Below are 17,662 nucleotides of genomic sequence, written 5' to 3' on the forward strand. Positions count from 1 at the left end.
TGCTTCCATTCAGCCACAAGAGCATTAGTGAGGTCGGGCACTGATGTTGGGCGATTAGGCCTGGCTCGCAGTTGGTGTTCCAATTCATCCCAAAGGTGTTCAATGGGGTTGAGGTCAGGGCTCTGTGCATGCCAGTCAAGTTCTTCCACAACGATCTCGAAAAGCCATTTCTGTATGGACCTCGATTTGTGCATGGGGGCATTGTCATACTGAAACAATGCTGTAGCGTTAAGATTTCCCTTTACTGGAACTGAAGAGCCTGAAACATGAAAAAAAGCCCAAGATCATTACTCCTCCTCCACCAAACCTTACAGTTGGCATTATGCATTGGGGTAGGTAGCGTTTTCCTGGCATCCATCGAACCCAGATTTGTCCGTCGGACAGCCAGATAGTGAAGCATGATTCATCATTCCAGAGAACACGTTTCCACTGCTCCAGAGTACAATGGCGGTGAGCTTTACACCACTCCAACCCAGCGATGCTTGGCATTGAGCATGGTGATCTTAGGCTTGTGTGCGCCATGGAAACCCATTTCATGAAGCTCCCGACGAACAGTTATTGTGCTGTCGTTGCTTCCAGAGGCAGTTTGGAACTCGGAAGTGAGTGTTGCAACCGATGACAGACGATTTTGACGTGCTTCAGTACTCGGGGGTCCAGTTCTATGAGTTTGAGTGGCATACTGTACCACTTCACAGCTGAGCCATTGTTGCTCCTAGACCAGGGATCATCAACTAGATTTAGCTGCGGATGGTCGGGGGGCCAGAACATAATTACTAATCATTTGTAGACTGCAAATTGACCGCAAGAAGCCCAAGCAGATATAATGATTGACTAAAACATCATCATTTCAAACCTTGCTTACAACCCCTATGTGAGAATGCTGTTCATTGACTACAGCTCAGCGTTCAACACCATAGTGCCCACAAAGCTCATCACTAAGCTAAGGACCCTAGGACTAAACACCTCCCTCTGCAACTGGATCCTGGACTTCCTGACGGGCCACCCCCAGGTGGTAAGGGTGGACAACAACACATATGCCACGCTAATCCTCAACACGAGGGCCCCTCACGGATGCGTGCTTAGTCCCCTCCTGTACTCCCTGTTCACCCACGACTGAGTGGCCAAGCACGACTCCAACACCATCATTAAATTTGCCAAAGACACTAGGTGGTAGGTAGCCCAGTGGTTAGAGCATTGGGCCAGTAACCGAAAGGTTGCTAGATCAAATCCTCGAGCTGACAAGGTAAAAATCTGGCTTGCCTATTTAAACAAAGGTTATATTTTAAATAAAATGTCAAAACTATGGTACTATAGGCCTGATCACTGACAACAATGAGACAGCCTTTAGGAAGGAGGTCAGAGACCTGGTAGTGTGGTGCCAGGACAACAACCTCTCCCTCAACATGAGCAAGACAAAGGAGATGATCGTGGACTACAGGAAAAGGAGGGTCGAATACGCCCCTATTCACAGCGAAGGGGCTGTAGTGGAGCAGGTTGCGAGTTTGAAGTTCCTTGGTGTCCACATCACCAACAAACTATAATGGTCCAAACACACCAAGACAGTCGTGAAGAGGGCACGACAACATATTTTCCCCCTCAGGAGACTGAAAAGATCTGGCATGGGTCCCCAGATCCTAATAAAAGTTCTACAGCTGCACCATTGAGAGCATTCTGACCGATTGCATCACCGCCTGGTACGGCAACTGCTCTGCACCCGACCGTAAGGCACTACAGAGGGTGGTGCCTACAGACCAGTACATCACATGGGCCAAGCTTCCTGCCATCCAGGACCTATATTCTAGGCGGTGTCAGAGGAAGGCCCAAAAAATTGTGAAAGACTCCAGTCACCCAAGTTATAGACTGTTCTCTCTGCTACCGCACGGAAAGCGGTACCGGAGTGCCATGTCTAGGTCCAAAAGGCTCCTTATCAGCTTCTAAGCCAAGTTTTTACACTGCTGTTACTCTGTGTTTATTATCTATGCATAGTCAGTCACTTTACCCCTACCTACATGAACAACTGACCTCGACTAACCTGTACCCCCACACATCGACTCGGTACCAGTACCCCCTGTATATAGCCTAGTTATTGTTATTTTATTGTGTTACTTTTATTACATTTTTTACTTTAGTTTATTTAGTAAATATTTTCTTAACTCTATTTCTTGAACTGCGTTGTTGGTTATTAAGGGCTTGTCAGTAACCATTTCACGGTAAGGTCTACACTTGTTATATTCGGTGCATGTGACAAATACAATTGTATTTAATTTGATCATGTGTCTCTCTATTATGCGTGGGAATACTTGGGAACAGATTTCTTAAATTAAAATCACTTGGAGCTGATTTCCAGGTGTTTTTATGGTCTTTTATGTCCAACTTTTTTTAATTGTATTTTTTGCTCAGAAAACTTGGGGGGCCAAATAAAACCACACACGAATAAAGACAAAACCTGTCCTAGATGTTTCCACTTCACAATAACAGCACTTACAGTTGACCGGGGCAGCTCTAGCAGGGCAGATATTTGACAAACTGATTGTTGGAAAAGGTGTGCTCGATTATATACACCTGTCAGCCGAATCCACTCATTTGAGGGAGTGTCAACATACTTTTGAATGTATAGCGTATGTGTGTGTCTGTGTGCATGTCTGTGTTTGTGTGTGTCTGTGGGTGTGCAAGTGTGTGCGTGTGCATGCGTGTGTGTGTGCAAGCGTGCGTGCGTGCAAGTTCTTCTGTGCGTGCATGCATGCCTAAGTCTATGCATGTGCTTGCGTGCTTGAGAGTGAATGTGCATACGCAAGTGTGTATTTTCTGTGCATGCATGTGTGTGAGAGGGCATGCATGTGCTTGTGTGTGTGTGTGTCTATACATGTGCCATGGGAAGGCTGTCGGTGGCAGCTGTTGTATTCATAGGCTGATGACCACAGAGAGTGTATAGCTGCAGCAGCTGAACAGAGCTGAGAGGAAGACAGGAGACACTGAGGGAGGAGGCCCAGACCCTTCACTGTGTTTGTTGACCATCTCAGTAGACCGTTCAGGGTACATTCCAGCAGGGTGGCGAGCTCCAAGGACGGCTCCAATACAGATTCTACAGGCACACTTGAAATGCGGTCTGGTAAAAGTAGCCTTTTGAGAAGTGTATCTTGGTCCAAAGAAACATTTGATTTCACCAAATGTAAAACATTCTGTCATAAAGAGCACATGTTCAACTTAATACAAACACGTTTTCCCCATCTCGAAAAGTCAAATAAAAAAATACTATAGTAATTGTCTATTAAGTGTCAAATAAAGTAACAGGGTTGACGATTTCATATTAATTCAAGTCATTAATATGACAGGGGGAATGGAAGCTTGTTGTGTGCAACAGGGAGGGGCAATTGAATGCAAGCTTCACAACACAAATTCAATTGTTAAAACATTTCTAAACCTGTCTATCTATGGGGAACAGGGTGGACGGTTTCTGCCACAAAACACCAGATAATGGCCAAAAAGAGTAGAACCAGCTCACCTGCTTTTACACTATGATTTGACTATTAGATGTTCAATGTTTGGTAAAAAAATTTTTTTTAAAGGAATAGTTTTACCATTTTAAAAAGAGAGATCAGTTCATGCAACAGGGTTGACCTTAAAATCAGTGACAGTAAATGAATCACTAATCACATGAAATAAATAATACTCTTCAGAAATGACTTTGTCAAAGCAACAAAACAAAGAGGGCTTTACAAGGTTGTGGTTAAGTGGGTTAAAAGCCTGAAGTCACAGAGGAAAATGTAAAAATGCTGAATTTTGTCACTTTAGTTTTCTTTACTCACATTTCAAAAGTAGTGAATTCTCCAGGGCACGTAATTTAATATAGCAGGGTTTTAAATTAAATAATGCTGCACAATTTCTACTTAAAATATCAAAGGGACGCAAAAGGCACTCTTTTCGTGGAACGACCCAGCTACGAATACTCACAGTCCAAGAAGTGGTGCGAATGATCTTGTGAGGCTGCTCTCTTCCGCTCATGGCTTCTGTGGATACTGTCTCTGGTTCCTGAAAGACACACAACATGCAACAAGCATATATCTTATCATCATGCCACTACGTTGATATATACTGAGTGTACAAAACATTAAGAATACATGCTCTTTCCATGACAGACTGCCCAGGTTAATCCAAGTGAAGCTATGATTCCTTATTGTTGTCACATGTTAAATCCACTTCAAATCAAATTTATTTATATAGCCCTTCGTACATCAGCTGATATCTCAAAGTGCTGTACAGAAACCCAGCCTAAAACCCCAAACAGCAAGCAATGCAGGTGGAGAAGCACTTCAATCCGTGTAGATGACGGGGAGGAAATGGGTTAAAGCCATGCAACAATTGAGACATGGATTGTGTGTGTGCCATTCAGAGTAAATGGGCAAGACAAAATATTTAAGTGTCTTTGAATGGGCTATGGTAGTAGGAGCCAGGCACACCGGTCTGTGTCAAGAACTGCAATGCTGCTGGGTTTTTCACACTCAACAGTTTCCCGTTTGTATCAAGAATGGTCCACCACCAAAAGGACATCCAGCCAACTTGACAAAACTGTGAGACACATTGGAATCAACCCCTTGTGCCCCGATGAATCGAGGCTGTTCTGAGGGCAAAAAGGGGGTGCAACTCAATATTAGGAAGGTGTTCCGAATGTTTGGTATTCTCAGTGTATATGGCATAAAGGGACTAAGACAGATGAGCAGTATCTGTTTTCATACACTTCTCCCTTGATGCTTCACTAGGTTCAGTCTATGCACAGAACTGCCGAATCACATGCAGAGAGAAGGTGGTTTACACAGTGCACTCATTTCCATAGAGGAACAACAGATGCTTTCAAATATGATCTTCACATTGACAGAGTGAACATTTCATAAAACAATTCTGATGCTAATAATCATTGTTGTAAACTACATTCTCGACTACATTAGGCAGCCACGATGTAGAATACAGTGGAAACAAGTAGTGGTTAATGGCTATCATCTTGATTGTAACAATTCCGTTCATCCCTGGCATGTTGCATATTCCTGGAAAAATCTGTGAATCCTTCAAAGGGGAAATTCTCATTTTGAATGTTTTTCTCTATACATTTCTCAAGACGAGTGGTCTATTCTGGGCACCGCTTCAAAAACACAGAGAGAAAAAACCTCTCTCTCTTTGAATTAGCCGGCGGTTCCTTTTATTGGAGTGGATTCTGTTCTAATTTTAAAGCCTTTTGTAATAAAAGGTCTTAATTATGACCTTGAATTCCAAGTAGCGGCGGTGTAACCAGAGAGCTATTACAGTGAGCCTCTTTCTGGGTGCCCATTAGCCAATAGCCAGGCACTACACCACTAGTCTTCCACTAAACAGCCTCTCTGCTTTACTGGCAGCCTCTGCGTGTTCCCTCCCAGCCTACCTGGTAACACAGGTAATCAAAGTAGCAGTTAATGCCATGTACTTTGAGTCAATGTCTATAGCGGTGTAATTATGTGTGGCCTGGTCATGACTCAGACACGGCTCGACTGTCAACAGTAGAGCGCTCCTCTGTCTGGACTAGAAGACACAGCCACCGGTGTAAGATGTAATGGTAATGTACACCAGAGCAGGTAGTGATGTCATACTGAGTATAGGGTAAACAGGGAAAGGGGGAAAAGAATGAGTATCTCAGGAACATTTTAACTGTGAATGTGTATGTTCTGTAGATCCCCACTGGTATAACAGCTTGTCAACCTGATTGTATCCTAAATGGTACCCTATTCCCTATATTGCAGTACGTTTCACCAGAGCCCTGAACAAAGTACACTACAGTATATAGGCTAGGGAATAGGGTTCCATTTCAGACAAAACCCCTGTCCCAATTTGTGGGTGGTGAGGACTGAGGGACTGAGGGTGAGGATGGCTCCATTCTGAAGCTGGGGTGTAATGAAGTCATCATGGGGGCTGTGAGAGATGTCAGTATGAGAGAAGTTTTTTAGTGTGTCCTCAAATGACCCAGTGTTCCTACTCTCCACTCTGCCTCTCTTTCTCCACTCCACCCTCCCTCCCGTCCTATCTTCGTCACCTTCCCTCGTTCCCGACTCCTAGTATCGCTCCACTTAACGGTCCATCCTTTCTGCCAACCTTCCACCCCTGTTTCTCCTCAGCATCTCTTCTATCAGAGGTTTCCACACCTCTCCCCCTGTCTATCACTCTATCCAATGAGTGTCAAACATAGGGGCTCCAATCCAGCCCGAGAGTGGTTAGATTTAAAAAATATATATATATACTGTACTGTATATATTTTTTTGGGGGGGAAACAAACTCAATATACTTTAAAATGAACCACTGAAATTGAAGCTAGTTAGGGAGTATTGAAAATTCCAAAAACTATGTATAGAATACAATTTTTTTGCTAATGTTGATGGCAAGGAAATATAAACCATTTTCAGTGGGGCCCTCCAGACCTCGTTGAAGACCGAAAGTGGTCCGTTGGGCAAAATGAGTTCGACACCCCTATCTTTTATAGGACACCCACCCAGAGCACAACGCTATAGCTAGCTTGTAGCTACCTTCAGGCTGGTGCCTTCCTTTCCTCTCCCTCTGCTACAGGATTCAGATTCATCACATAAAATATCCCAATAGATTTATTTACATTCTCAAATATATTTGATCTATAAAAATACATAGGCTAATACAGACATACCTGTACCCCCCACCCCACCTTCTATCGCTCTCTCACGCTCTCTCACTATCTGCCTGATGGAGGGAGGGTGGGGTAATCCACACTAGTTGCCATGACACCAGACAGCCCTTGCTCAGTGAAGGCTCTCTGCTCTATTTCCCCTGAGTCTTCCACAGAGGAGTGAGTGTGTGTGTGTATGTCTGTTTGTTAATGTGAGTGTGTGTTTGTGCTTTCCCTGTATATAGCTCCATTCTTGTGTATTAAATTACTATTTTTATTTTCTTCAAATTTTTTAAAAATCTGCATCGTTTTGAAGGGCTCATAAGCAAGCATTTCACAGTAAAGTCTACACCTGTTGTATTCGGCGCATGAGGCAAATATAATTTGATTTGTGTGTGTGTGTGTGTGTGTCTGACTGACTGAGAGTGACAGAGTGAGAGTGAGAATGCATGTCACCCATATAAAGGGACAGTAGGACAGAATTATGTCACTTGTATGTACAATGCTTTCAGAAAGTAGTCCTACCCCTTGACTTATTCCACATTTTTCTCACTCATCTACACACAACACCCCATAACGACAAAGTGAAAACCTGTTTTTAGAAATTTTTCAAATGTATTGAAAATGAAATATTCACACCCCTGAGCCAATAATTGTGAAGCACCATTGACGGCAACTACAGCTGTGAGTCTTTTTGGGTAAGTCTCTAAGAGCTTTGCACACCTGGATTGTACAATATTTGATCATTATTCTTTTAAAACTTCTCAATCAAGCTCTGTCAAGTTGATTGTTGAGCATTGCTGGAGAGCCATTTTCATGTTTTGCCATAGATTTTCAAACCAATTTAAGTTAAAACTGTAACCAGGTCACTCAGGAACACTCAATGTCGCCTTGGTAAGCAATTCGCCCAGTGTCTGTTGCAAAACAGACTGAACCAGGTTTTCCTCGAGGATTTTGCCTGTGCTTATAGCTGTATTCTGTTTATTTTTATCCTGAAAAACTCCCTAGTCCTTCCCAATGACGAGCATACCCATTACATGATGCAGCCACCACCATGCTTGAAAATATGAAGAGTGGTACTCAGTGATGTGTTGAATTTGCCCCAAACATAACACTTTGTATTCAGGACAAAAATGTCTTTCCCACATTATTGCAGTATTTAAGTGTTTTGTTGCAAACAGGATGCATGTTTTGGAATATTCTATTCTGTACAGGCTTCCTTTGTTTCACTCTGTTATTTAGCTTAGTCAACTGTTTTAAAATCATCATTGGTCTCATGGTGAAATCCCAGAGCAGTTTCCTTCCTCTCCAGCAACTGAGTGACTGGGTATATTGATACACCATCTAAAGCCTAATTAATAACTTCCCCATGCTCAAACGGATATTCAGCATCTGTTGTTTTTTGTTGTTGTTTTGTTGTTTTTACACATGAGCCATTGAAAAACCTTCCTGGTCTTTATGGTTGAATCTGTGCTTGAAATTCAATACTCGATTGAGGGACCTTACAGATAATTGTATGTGTGGGGTACAGAGATGGGGTAGTTCTAAAAAAATATATTTTAACCACTATTATAGAACATGGAATGAGTCCTTGCAACTTATTAAGCGGTTAAGGGGTGTTTTTATGCGGTTAAGGGGTGTTTTTATGTGGTTAAGGGGTGTTTTTATGCGGTTAAGGGGTGTTTTATGTGGTTAAGGGGTGTTTTTATGCGGTTAAGGGGTGTTTTATGTGGTTAAGGGGTGTTTTTATGCGGTTAAGGGGTGTTTTTATGTGGTTAAGGGGTGTTTTTATGCGGTTAAGGGGTGTTTTTATGCGGTTAAGGGGTGTTTTTATGCGGTTAAGGGGTGTTTTTATGTGGTTAAGGGGTGTTTTTATGTGGTTAAGGGGTGTTTTTATGTGGTTAAGGGGTGTTTTTATGCGGTTAAGGGGTGTTTTTATGTGGTTAAGGGGTGTTTTTATGCGGTTAAGGGGTGTTTTTGACGTCACTGTATGCCATTCACAAGGGAGGTAATTCCGACCCGAGTTAAATGCACGTAAATGGAACGGAATTCCCTTTTAATGCACTTTTCTCTCCAAGTGTATTCTGACCTTTATCTTAAACTCCACGAGAAAATCTGTTGGCCAGCAAGTAGGAGGGTTTTCAGGGGTTGAATGAAATGTATTCAGCGCTCGCAAGCGAACTACACCTGCAAAGCCCATTATGCTCCTGCATAAGATAACAACTATCTGGAAGTGTGTAGGAAAAGCGTCTGAATCGGGCCCAAGGCAAATAAGAATACACTTAACGTGTCGTGCATCGGATGCAGCAAGGAGGGAAAATGTATCATGAATAAAGAACAATGCCATATTACTGAAACACCATGTAACAAGCCTCGCTTGAAACATTGTGTATAATCACGCTCATCCCATTTAATGCAGACAACATGCTTAACAGTAAGGGGCCGATTCTGACTTAAGAAATGTTCGCCTTTCCTAGGCTTTTCTCAGATGAATACCTTATTGCAGGTGAGTAACGGGCTTTGCAGGCGTGGTTCCCCTGGCGCACGCTGAATACATTGAATTAAACTGCTTAAAACCCTCCCACTTAGTGGCCATGACATTTTCTCGTGGAGTTTTGAGTACATTTATCTTAACCCATCCCTTCAAATACAATGTACATGAATGATCATTTTGTCGACAGACTAGAATAGATTGAGAGAAGAGTTCAGAAAGTAGGGATCAATGAAAGAAGGCCATTAATGCATCTTCGTCTCCGTTTCAGCACCAACTGGTAGATTAATAAATACTCGGATCTTGTAGATAATTTTAGGCACATTTTCAAAGTTAAAAGTTGTCTCTATGTCCTCTTTCGTTGGCCTAGTCTTGTTAAACGTTTTTAGAATGTATAGTTTTTCATGAAATATTGGAAGGTGGAAAAAGTGCACAATAGGAGGTTGAACAATAGTCCTATAAATCTACCTTCATTCTGACTATTCATGGAACTGTACGAACCATACGCCAGGCTCCAGGTTTAACCTGCTACGTGTGGTCTGTTCCATAATGATTCTAATAGGCTACATGTCCTAAATGACTGTACAGCGTTAGCCTAATATGATCCAGTAATGCTAGTGACCCTCAGGAACAACTGCACAGACGTGACAGAGGAAAGAAAGGTCAACTAACAATGGAATGGAATGATGTGAAATGTTTACAGTTTACAGTTTACAGTTATAAATGTCTGTGGGTATTACTGACGGTGGCTCCCGATAGGCTAATATTTAACATGATAAAAATTGTACAGTAAAATGGAAAAAACCTGCGTATATAGTTGAAACATTCTAAAGCACATGCATCAACTCGGCAGGTTCAGCACAATAGAAGCCTATATCTTGTCCATATTTCATCCACGCAAATTATGAGGGCACACAATTACAATTCTGAATAATGGCACATCTATTTATAGCCTACTTAACTGTGGAAAAGGGGCCCAATACATGTCATGTTGATATGATTTTCAGTTTGTGTCCATGTGGCTGGTTTCACATTAATCTCCAGGGATCATAAGGAAAAATGATTGCTGTGTGTATTATAACTAGCTCTTATCTTATCAACTTATAAAAAGATAGTGCATGGAGAACACTGTTATTTATTTTCGAAAAAATTAAGTAGATGCTTTTCCCAATTGGAAGCGGCAGGTTTCCTCGACCTTGCGAGTGAGGTCAGAATACGGCGTATCTGTAGACAACTTCGCCACACCTTCACGTCTTACATCTCCAAGCCGAATGAATAGTGTGAATAGCAAGTTATTTTCAGCTTAAGTTCAAGGTCAGACTACACACAGAGAGAAAAGTGCATAAAATGGGAATGATGTTCAATTTAGACACACTTAACTATGAGTGCAGAACAGCTTGTATCTAGACCGTCTACAGTATCTCTCCCTCCCCACTCTCTCACTCCCTCTCCCCCTCTTTGTCCCCCCCCCCCTCTCTGTGTCCTCCACCGACTCCTAGCTAATAAAACCGTCCACTCTAGCTAGCTTCCCATCCATCCCAAGGCTCCAAACCTGATGAATAATTTAGCAGTCTATATTTCCAGCCATCTGGTTCTCTTTGCCTGGCCATCAGTCCTCCTCCTAGTCTACGGTCACTGGCTGCTTGCATTGGCTTCAAACGTGCACATACATATTCACACCCATAGACATATACAGTACATAGGTACATTCATATACATTGACATACATATTCATACTCTGTGTTAATATGCATAATTTACTTTAAATGCTGTGCTCCTCATTCGCATAGCCGCAATACAAGGAATCCCGGTGTAAAAGGTTTGAGGAGGAAGGTAGCCAAAGATAATTATAATGATAAAGCCATGACAGCCATGTCATGAATATTTATGAAGGTATATTTGTATGGATTAACTATCCTTCTGTGAAGTAGCTGACTTTTACTCAACATGCTACAAAAGTTCAACTTAAGGGAAATGGACAACAAGTGCAAGAATCATCATTTTCCCTCTGTAATGAAAATGAAAAGGAATCGCTGTCATATGATCACCTTAAAGCTATATTGACTTGAACCAAATTATACTGAAAAGTAACACATTCACCACTCCTAATGCCACTTTCTGGTCATGAACCTGTTGCACTGGCCAACATCCTCCAGCAGAGGACAGAGTAACCCCTCTGTCCCCTTTAACAAATTATTCTCCAGGGAGGACCATACCAGGTTCAACGCTATACAAAAAAACTGGGTTAGGCTTCTGATCAGTCAGGTTCACGATGACAACAACAATCATGATCTAAAAACATAATTACATACAATTTGACAATGACACAGCATATGGTCTTGAGCAAATACAATTGGCAGACATTTTGAAATGACTGTTTAGATAGGGTTGCTGTGCTGAGGTTTTGCTTACTGAAAAAGATAATGTGAGAAAAATCATATGCCTCTTTTACATTCCTCCCTCCATCCCTCTTTACATTCCTCCCTGCATCCCTCTTTACATTCCTCCCTGCATCCCTCTTTACATTCCTCCCTCCATCCCTCTTTACATTCCTCCCTCCATCCCTCTTTACATTCCTCCCTCCATCCCTCTTTACATTCCTCCCTGCATCCCTCTCTACATCCATCCCTCCATCCCGCTCTACATCCATCCATCCCTCTTTCCATCCATCCCTCCATCCCACTCTACATCCATCCATCCCTCTTTACATTCCTCCCTGCATCCCTCTCTACATCCATCCATCCATCCCTCGCTACATCCATCCATCCCTCTTTCCATCCATCCCTCCATCCCACTCTACATCCATCCATCCCTCTTTACATTCCTCTCTACATCCATCCCTCCATCCCGCTCTACATCCATCCCTCCATACATTCCTCCCTCCATCCCTCTCTACATCCATCCCTCTTTACATTCCTCCATCCCTCTCTACATCCATCCATCCATCCCTCGCTACATCCATCCCTCCATCCCGCTCTACATCCATCCATCCCTCTTTACATCCCTCCCTCCATCCCGCTCTACATCCATCCCTCGCTACATCCATCCCTCCATCCCGCTCTACATCCATCCCTCTCTACATCCATCCCTCGCTACATCCATCCCTCCATCCCGCTCTACATCCATCCATCCATCCCTTGCTACAGCCATCCCTCCATCCCGCTCTACATCCCTCCCTCCATCCCTCTTTACATCCCTCTCTACATCCATCCCTCTTTACATCCCTCCATCCATCCCTCTTTACATCCCTCCCTCCATCCCTCTCTACATCCATCCCTCCCTCCATCCCTCTCTACATCCCTCTTTTACATTCCTCCCTCCATCCCTCTCTAAATCCATCCCTCTTTACATTCCTCCCTCCATCCCTCTCTACATCCATCCATCCATCCATCCCTCGCTACATCCATCCCTCCATCCTGCTCTACATCCATCCATCCCTCTTTACATTCCTCTCTACATCCATCCCTCTTTACATTCCTCCCTCCATCCCTCTCTACATCCATCCCTCTTTACATTCCTCCCTGCATCCCTCTCTACATCCATCCCTCTTTACATTCCTCCCTGCATCCCTCTTTACATTCCTCCCTCCATCCCTCTTTACATTCCTCCCTCCATCCCTCTTTACATTCCTCTCTCCATCCCTCTTTACATTCCTCCCTGCATCCCTCTCTACATCCATTCATCCATCCCTCGCTACATCCATCCCTCCATCCCGCTCTACATCCATCCATCCCTCTTTACATTCCTCCCTGCATCCCTCTCTACATCCATCCATCCATCCCTCTCTACATCCATTCATCCATCCCTCGCTACATCCATCCCTCCATCTCGCTCTACATCCATCCATCCCTCCATCCCACTCTACATCCATCCATCCCTCTTTACATTCCTCCCTGCATCCCTCTCTACATCCATCCATCCATCCCTCGCTACATCCAACCATCCATCCCTCTTTCCATCCATCCCTCCATCCCACTCTACATCCATCCATCCCTCTTTACATTCCTCTCTACATCCATCCCTCCATCCCGCTCTACACCCATCCCTCCCTCCATCCCTCTCTACATCCATCCCTCTTTACATTCCTCCATCCCTCTCTACATCCATCCATCCATCCCTCGCTACATCCATCCCTCCCTCCATCCCGCTCTACATCCATCCCTCGCTACATCCATCCCTCCATCCCGCTCTACATCCATCCCTCTCTACATCCATCCCTCGCTACATCCATCCCTCCATCCCTCTCTACATCCATCCATCCATCCCTTGCTACAGCCATCCCTCCATCCCACTCTACATCCCTCCCTCCATCCCTCTTTACATCCCTCTCTACATCCATCCCTCTTTACATCCCTCCATCCATCCTTCTTTACATCCCTCCCTCCATCCCTCTCTACATCCATCCCTCCCTCCATCCCTCTCTACATCCCTCTTTTACATTCCTCCCTCCATCCCTCTTTACATTCCTCCCTCCATCCCTCTCTACATCCATCCATCCCTCGCTACATCCATCCCTCCATCCCGCTCTACATCCATCCATCCCTCTTTACATTCCTCTCTACATCCATCCCTCTTTACATTCCTCCCTCCATCCCTCTCTACATCCATCCCTCTTTACATTCCTCCCTCCATCCCTCTCTACATCCATTCCTCCCTCCATCCCTCTCTACATCCATCCCTCTTTACATTCCTCCCTCCATCCATCCATCCCTCTCTACATCCATCCATCCCTCGCTACATCCATCCCTCCATCCCGCTCTACATCCATCCATCCCTCTTTACATTCCTCTCTACATTACTGAAAAAGATAATGTGAGAAAAATCATATGATGGGAAAATCTGGGATCTTTCCATCTTTCCATCCCTCCCTCCATCCCTCTCTACATCCTTCCCTCAATCCCCCTTTACATCCATCCCTCCCTCCATCTCTCTCTACATCCCTCCCTCCACCCCTCTCTACATCCCTCCCTCCATCCATCCCTCCCTCCATCCATCCCTCTCTACATCCATCCCTCTATCCCTCTCTACATCTCTCCCTCCATCCCTCTCTACATCCTCCCTCCATCCCTCTCTACATCCTGCTCTACATCCCTCTATCCCTCTCTACATCCATCCCTCTATCCCTCTCTACATCTCTCCCTCCATCCCTCTCTACATCCTCCCTCCATCCATCCCTCTCTAAATCCATCCCTCCATCCCTCTCTCCATCCATCCCTCCATCCCGCTCTACATCCCTCCCTCCATCCATCCCTCTTTACATCCATCCCTCTCTACATCCCTCCCTCCATCCATCCCTCTTTAAATTTCTCTCTACATCCCTCCCTCCATCCCTCTCTACATGCCTCTTTTACATTCCTCCCTCCATCCCTCTTTACATTCCTCCCTCCATCCCTCTTTACATCCATCCATCCCTCGCTACATCCATCCATCCCTCCATCTCTCTTTCCATCCCACTCTACATCCATCCATCCCTCTTTACATTCCTCTCTACATCCATCCCTCCATCCTGCTCTACATCCATCCCTCGCTACATCCATCCCTCTTTACATTCCTCCCTCCATCCCTCTCTACATCCATCCCTCGCTACATCCATCCCTCCATCCCGCTCTACATCCATCCTTCCCTCTTTACATTCCTCTCTACATCCCTCCCTCCATCCCTCGCTACATCCATCCCTCCATCCCTCTCTACATCCATCCATCCCTCGCTACATCCATCCATCCATCCCTCTTTCCATCCATCCCTCCATCCCACTCTACATCCATCCGTCCCTCTTCACATTCCTCTCTACATCCATCCCTCCATCCCGCTCTACATCCATCCCTCCCTCCATCCCTCTCTACATCCATCCCTCTTTACATTCCTCCATCCCTCTCTACATCCATCCATCCATCCCTCGCTACATCCATCCCTCCATCCCGCTCTACATCCATCCCTCGCTACATCCATCCCTCCATCCCGCTCTACATCCATCCCTCTCTACATCCATCCCTCGCTACATCCATCCCTCCATCCCTCTCTACATCCATCCATCCATCCATCCCTTGCTACAGCCATCCCTCCATCCCGCTCTACATCCCTCCATCCATCCCTCCCTCCATCCCTCTTTACATCCCTCTCTACATCCATCCCTCTTTACATCCCTCCATCCATCCCTCTTTACATCCCTCCCTCCATCCCTCCCTCCATCCCTCTCTCCATCCCTCTTTTACATTCCTCCCTCCATCCCTCTCTAAATCCATCCCTCTTTACATTCCTCCCTCCATCCCTCTCTACATCCATCCCTCTTTACATTCCTCCCTACATCCATCCCTCCATCCCGCTCTACATCCATCCATCCCTCTTTACATTCCTCTCTACATCCATCCCTCTTTACATTCCTCCCTCCATCCCTCTCTACATCCATCCCTCTTTACATTCCTCCCTCCATCCCTCTCTACATCCATTCCTCCCTCCATCCCTCTCTACATCCATCCCTCTTTACATTCCTCCCTCCATTCATCCATCCCTCTCTACATCCATCCATCCCTCGCTACATCCATCCCTCCATCCCGCTCTACATCCATCCATCCCTCTTTACATTCCTCTCTACATTACTGAAAAAGATAATGTGAGAAAAATCATATGATGGGAAAATCTGGGATCTTTCCATCTTTCCATCCCTCCCTCCATCCCTCTCTACATCCTTCCCTCAATCCCCCTTTACATCCATCCCTCCCTCCATCTCTCTCTACATCCCTCCCTCCACCCCTCTCTACATCCCTCCCTCCATCCATCCCTCCCTCCATCCATCCCTCTATCCCTCTCTACATCTCTCCCTCCATCCCTCTCTACATCCTCCCTCCATCCCTCTCTACATCCCGCTCTCCCTCCATCCCTCTCTACATCCTCCCTCCATCCCTCTTTACATCCCTCCCTCCATCCATCCCTCTCTAAATCCATCTCTCCATCCCTCTCTCCATCCATCCCTCCATCCCGCTCTACATCCCTCCCTCCATCCATCCCTCTTTACATCCATCCCTCTCTACATCCTTCCCTTCATCCATCCCTCCATCCCTCTTTACATTCCTCCCTCCATCCCTCTTTACATCCATCCATCCCTCGCTACATCCATCCATCCCTCCATCTCTCTTTCCATCCATCCCTCCATCCCACTCTACATCCATCCATCCCTCTTTACATTCCTCTCTACATCCATCCCTCCATCCTGCTCTACATCCATCCCTCGCTACATCCATCCCTCTTTACATTCCTCCCTCCATCCCTCTCTACATCCATCCCTCGCTACATCCATCCCTCCATCCCGCTCTACATCCATCCTTCCCTCTTTACATTCCTCCCTCCATCCCTCGCTACATCCATCCATCCATCCATCTCTACATCCATCCATCCCTCGCTACATCCATCCCTCCATCCCGCTCTACATCCATCCATCCCTCTTTACATTCCTCTCTACATCCCTCCCTCCATCCCGCTCTACATCCATCCCTCTTTACATTCATCTCTACATCCATCCCTCCATCCCTCTCTACATCCCTCCCTCCATCCCTCTCTACACCCATCCCTCTTTACATCCCTCTCTACATCCATCCCTCTCTACATCCCTCTTTTACATTCCTCCCTCCATCCATCCCTCTTTACATTCCTCCCTCCATCCCTCTCTACATCCATCCATCATCCCTCGCTACATCCATCCCTCCATCCCGCTCTACATCCATCCATCCCTCTTTACATTCCTCTCTACATCCATCCCTCCATCCCTCTTTACATTCCTCCCTCCATCCCTCTCTACATCCATCCCTCCCTCCATCCCTCTCTACATCCATCCCTCTTTACATTCCTCCCTCCATCCCTCTCTACATCCATCCATCCCTCGCTACATCCATCCCTCCATCCCGCTCTACATCCATCCATCCATCCCTCTTTACATTCCTCTCTACATCCATCCCTCTTTAAATTCCTCCCTCCATCCCTCTACATCCATCCCTCTTTACATTCCTCCCTCCATCCCGCTCTACATCCATCCATCCCTCTTTACATTCCTCTCTACATCCCTCTCTACATCCATGCCTCCATCCCTCTCTACATCCCTCCCTCCATCCCTCTCTACATCCATTCCTCCCTCCATCCATCCCTCTTTACATTCCTCCCTCCATCCATCCATCCCTCGCTACATCCATCCCTCCATCCCGCTCTACATCCATCCATCCCTCTTTACATTCCTCTCTACATCCCTCTCTACATCCATGCCTCCATCCCTCTCTACATCCCTCCCTCCATCCCTCTCTACATCCATCCCTCCATCTCTCCCTCCCTCCATCTCTCCCTCCCTCCATCCCTCTCTTTATCCATCCTTCCCTCTACTGAACACTGTCCTTTTCTCTGTTAAATGACAGCACACAGAGATCAAGCCCCTGGTGGAGCGTCAACACAACCAGCCTCTTTGTTCAGGTGAAATTCTTCCCTGGTATCTCCGGCTCCCAAACTCCCGAGCTGCATTTACTCAGCTTAAAGAA

Source organism: Oncorhynchus kisutch, linkage group LG18 (assembly GCF_002021735.2).
Source record: "Oncorhynchus kisutch isolate 150728-3 linkage group LG18, Okis_V2, whole genome shotgun sequence".
Taxonomy (NCBI): domain Eukaryota; kingdom Metazoa; phylum Chordata; class Actinopteri; order Salmoniformes; family Salmonidae; genus Oncorhynchus; species Oncorhynchus kisutch.